The sequence below is a fragment of the Vombatus ursinus genome, unplaced genomic scaffold (genome assembly GCF_900497805.2).
Source record: "Vombatus ursinus unplaced genomic scaffold, bare-nosed wombat genome assembly UNPS02014973.1, whole genome shotgun sequence".
NCBI classification, from domain to species: domain Eukaryota; kingdom Metazoa; phylum Chordata; class Mammalia; order Diprotodontia; family Vombatidae; genus Vombatus; species Vombatus ursinus.
In genome coordinates, this window is record NW_020954751.1 from 327,633 (window position 1) to 333,154 (window position 5,522).

A 5,522-nucleotide genomic window follows, 5' to 3' on the forward strand; every position below is an offset into this window, starting at 1 on the left:
TTGCATGATCATTTCTTAATATATCCCTCTATCCTTCCCTATCCAGAAAACCATCCTTTGTAATAAAATTTAAGAAAGAAAAGAAAAAGATAATTCAGTAAAATTACACAACATATTAACCATATCTGACCTTATGCTGAATGTTCCACAACCATAGTCACCTGCATCTGAAATGAAGGGAAGGAGGTACATTTTCTCAACTCTTCTGGGTAGGAAAGACATGCTTAGTCATTATAATTAGACTACAATTCATGTTCAGTTGTCATGGAGGGTCTCATTAATATCTGTTGTAAAGGCTAACCATTTTCTCTTCATAAATAAAAGACTTGACTTGCATTAAAGCTATTGAATATCTGTGAAGAAATGTTAAAGTGTTTAAATGCTTCCCAAATATGATTACATTTCCCACAATCATAGGCTCATAAAATAAAGGATGAAAGAGACTACTGAGTCCAAACGTATCATTTTCAGTTGAGAAAACTGACTCCAGAGCTTAATTGACTTGCTAGTGTCACATAATACTGCAGGGACATAGGCTTAGTCAGTTTTTTTGCTCCTCTCTCAATGCATTATCAAATGGGGAGGCAAAAAGAGGTTAGGCGATTGCTAATGTCTCTTCCAGTTTTAAATCTTATGCTCCTTCTCCATCATTGCTGGTGACTTCCCTCTGAGATTCCTTTCCATTAGCACTGTATTTATCTTGTATATACAATTTTTGCATCTTGTCTACCCCATTAGAATGCTCCTTGAGGGCAAAAACTGTTTTTTGCCTTTCCTTGTATCTCTAGCTCTTAACAGTGCTTGACACATAGTAGGTATTTTACCAATGCCTGTTGATTGGCTGACTATGACTTCCAATACTCTTTCCACTCCACTATGATTATTCTAAATTCCACTCCCCAGCTTCCCTTGCTCTCACCATATATGCCCTTTTTAGATCCCATCTTCCTCTTCTAATGACAGACTCTCCCACTCTCCCACTATTTAAAAAAATTTTTTTTTTAAAATTCAACCTCTAGTTTACAAGCTGCAAATGACAAGTGTATGAGGGAAGGAAGGCAACACAGAAAATTTCAACTTAGACATTTGGGCCTGAGACTGTCATTGCTTTGATATTTCAAATGTCACTCTTTCCAGACCAAACATATGCAACACCAAAAGGACATAAATAAATCAGTTGCCCTAATTAATCTATAGGCCACTCTCTTTAGCTTTGCCCAAAATAACAACACAGATTTGACAAACTCATGTGACTGGGTGGCAGATGCTATTTAAAATCTCACCTTGGAAATGTCACCATCAGGTTGAAAGAATATCAGCTCTGATGAAAACTGCAATTAAACATAAATGATGCCAAATGGCAGAAAGGTTGGCAAAACCTGACGAGGCATAGGCACTACCAAACTACAAGGATTCAGACATAACGATTGCATCTGCCCTGTATTTAAAGGCCAGTAGCACCAATGCCAAATCACAATAACAACAAGCATTTCCTCCATTTACACTTTTAATTACCAGCATGGATTCCAGAGTAGATCATTCAACGGAGCTGTGGAAGTCCTTCCTCCTTCCCTTTCCTTCCCCCCACCTCCTTCCCCTCCTCTTCCTCCTCATGAATCTCCATAGCACCCCTCTTAAACAGGCTTCCTTTGACGGTTACATTTTCCTCTTATCACCTCTAGCAGAACTCAGGCTAGGCTATGTCAAATGACAGACCCAAGATCACATAGAAATCAAGTGGCCCAGAAAGGAACCACAACAGATTCTCTGATCCTGTCTCTCCACACCCCCTCTATCCCCACCAAAGAAACCCACACACAAACACACAGAGATTGTATACTACTTGGCCCTTTTATAAATAATGATAAAGATTTATAGAGCTTTTATAACACCAGGACTATCTTTCACCCTCCCACTTTAAAAAATTATTAATATCTTATGGTTTTATATAGCCCAAATTTCCCCCTGTATCTGTTCTCCTCCTCCTCCCAGAGAGTCATCCTTGTAATGAAGAAAATGTTATATAGATATACATTCAGCTTAACAAGGTAATAACAAAGTTGTTCTTTTTTTGTTTATGTCCCATTCTGTACTAATTTTTTCCCTGTATTTTTCAGGTTTTATTGATGCTCTTATTTTTCTTTGTATTTCTACCACTACCCACACAAACTCCCCTGCTCCCAAAAGACAAGTCCCTCTCCTCTAACAAATGTGTATAATCAATAACTTCCTATGTCTCTCTCTCCCACTTAGCCTTAGTCCTGAACTGTGATGCTGTGTTCACCAATATTTAAGTAAAATAAATGCTCAGGGATGGCAGTTTAGATGGGAAAAGGTATCAGAGGGCAGAGAAAACATCTCTGAAAAAGCTTTCAAGCTGTCTGAGAGGTGGTTTCCTCTCTGCATTAAAATATGCAAATTAATTCCCTGCAGGAAAGGAAATGGAATGAAGCTCATATAAAAATCTAAATTTTTAGTTGTTGAAGGAGGCTGTCTCTATTTGGAATGGGGAGAGAGGACAGGGAAAGGCTGACCCAGTTAGAGGAACCACAGGAGGAAAAAGATGCCCCGAGGAGAACTATACTTCGATTACCTCACTAAAGGGATGTGAACTGTACATGTCCAAAGACAAATACGAAATGAGACCAGAGTGCAGCTGGCTCAGTGCCATTGATCAACCCTAAAGTTAAAAAAACAAGCAAGCCAAAACTCCAAACAAACAAAAACACCTTCAAAGTGTACCTAGGAAGCTAGATGACATAGTAGTTTGAAGTCAGGAATATTTGTGTTTGTGTGCTGCCTTAGACCCTTTCCAGCTGGGAGATCCTGGGGAAGTCATTTTTGGTTTCCTTGGGAATTTGGGGGTGGGAGGGCTAGGGAACAGAATGAGGGGTGTGATTTAAACACTGGAAAGGCTTTCATATGGAGGACAGATTAGACCCCAATGGGCTGAACAAGGAGCCATGGATAGACTTTGTCAGTAGGCAGACCTGGGCTGGATGTAAATGTAGTGTTGATGTGACTCACACAGAGGCAGAGTGCTGGAGGGAAGAGTGAGTGAATTGAGTTGAGATTTCCTACCCTACCAGGAGTGCTGATCCAGAATACTAACCATGAACTGTTTACTTTCAATTTTGCTTCAGTGAATGTACTGAATCTGGATGTCAACCTTGGTTTCTTCATCTGTAGGAGGGAGTTGGACAATATGATCTCTAGGACACATTCCAACTCTAAGAATGTGATGCAGTGAACCCCACATCATATAGTAGATACTTAACAAATGTTTGTTGACTGAATAACTGTTGACATGACTTCCTGGTTGGCTTAGAAAGTAGGCACTATTCCAATGAAGTTTCTACAATAGCTGATGGATCTTAAGGAGTTTGGACTTGTTTAATCCCCAAAATAGAATAGATATTAATTGAGCATGTTATGTGTAGGCATTTAATAAGAGGCTCATGTGGAAAGGTTCAGAAACCACCCAAAAGGCTATACACAGGTTCCTTGCTGAAAATCCTCTTTGGCAGTGGCTCAGAGGAGACAGGGACCACATCTACTGGTTTCCTCCTATCTCTTAGCTGGACACTGAGAGGAGTCAACCTAACCAAATGCCAGCTTAGCACAAAGCTATTTTGTTATTGTTGTTCAGTAGTTTCAGTCATATCCAACTCTTCCTGACTCCATTTGGGGTTTTCTTGGCAAAGAAACTGGAGTGATTTTCCATTTCTTTCTCCAGCTCATTTTACACATGAGGAAACTGAGGCAAACAGACTTAAGTGACTTGCCCAGGGTCACACAGCTAGTAGGTGTCTGAGGCTAGGTTTGAAGTGTGGAAGATGAGTCTTCTTGACTCTAGGCCAAGCACTCTACCACTGCACCACCTGGCTGCCCTGCAGGAGGCTATACATCCAATGAATATGTTGCAATCATTTATATATGGATGTGCAAGCTTGTCTGTGGGTTCACACTCTCAAGGGCACAACACTGTACAACATCACTTATGGAGGCTCCACCATCTCTGACTGTGTCTGTGTCCCTCCCAGCACCAAGACCCAATCACATAATCCAGCTGAGCCTAGACTGTAAACAGGCACACTCTCCGCCATAATAGTGCCCCCCTTTAAAGCTCAAGGCTGTTATTTATTTTGCTTGACTAAGTGAATTGAGTGGAAGTAGCTTTCTTAAGGCCTCAGGAGTAAAGATGTGAAGCCCAGGGTGCAGGATCAGTCTCAGCAAAACTGAGAAACTGGAAGGAGGCAGGACCCTCCCTAATCTGGGTAACTTTCCCCTTATACCCCTTCTAGCAGTAGCTTTTAATAATAAGAGTAACATAATATAATTATAAGTAACAATATTAAAAATAACATAATAATAATAAAAACAACATAAAATAACATCATACTAAAATAATAATAAAAAAAAGATAATGTGGTATAATGGATAGAGAGTTGACCTCAGATTCAGGAAGACCTAAGTTCAACACAGTGTTGGAAACATCATGTTTAATTTGAATTATGCAAAAAAAAAAAAAACAATCATTCCCTGAATTATACATAGTGGGTAAAAAGACAAATTATATATATGAGATGTTCCAGGTTACATAGAATCTCCTTTTTTGTTACTGTTTGCCGATGGAATTGTTCATGTTTATCAATATTTAATAAGTTCATATTAAGAAACAATTTTTTAAAAGACCCAAGCATGGCATCAATGTCAGCTATTATTATTGCATTCGTTTATATTATACATAGCTACTGTGTGCTAAGCACTCTGTACACTTGAATGGATCAATGAACAACCAAGCAGAAAGAGGAATGCCTCCTTAATATATCCTGGTATGTTCCAGCAGTTGTTGTTGTTTGTCCTTCATTCTCTAGGGAGGACCAGTGACATCGGGAGGTGACACCATGACATGCAAGTGAATTGGATTTAAGTGAGTGAAGGCTGTGTAAATTCACCAACCTCACTTTTTCCTCCAGAACCATTGGGTCCAGTGGCAAGATATAGATCAGGATGACTGCAGATGGCCCTGGATGCAGTGGGAAACCTTGGACTTTTAAGCTAAGGTCTTCAACAGATCTCAGTTTGACTGAGGCAATGCCCATTCAGTGATTAAGACTAGGTAAGAAATGTCACAGAGGATGGCCTCTTTTGTCTAGTCCAAAAAAAATCCATGTGGGAGGGGAAGACACTCAGGGTTTCTGGCCAAAACAGAAACAATTGATATTTACATTCACTCTAAGCCAACTGGAGTCCAAACAATGACCAAGTAGGCCTTGGCCTGGGACCTATTGTTGGGCCATCAATGAGAGCCAGGGTGATTTGACTTTAAGGCATGGTCCTTAAGAAGGAAAGGTAGCCTGTAAATCCCAAGATATGGTTTCAATTATCAAAATTTGTATTCCTTTGGGCAGAGCACTCACAGGGAAAGGAAGAGAAGGGAAAAGAAAGAAAGAAAGAAAGAAAGAAAGAAAGAAAGAAAGAAAGAAAGAAAGAAAGAAAGAAAGAAAGAAAGAAAGAAA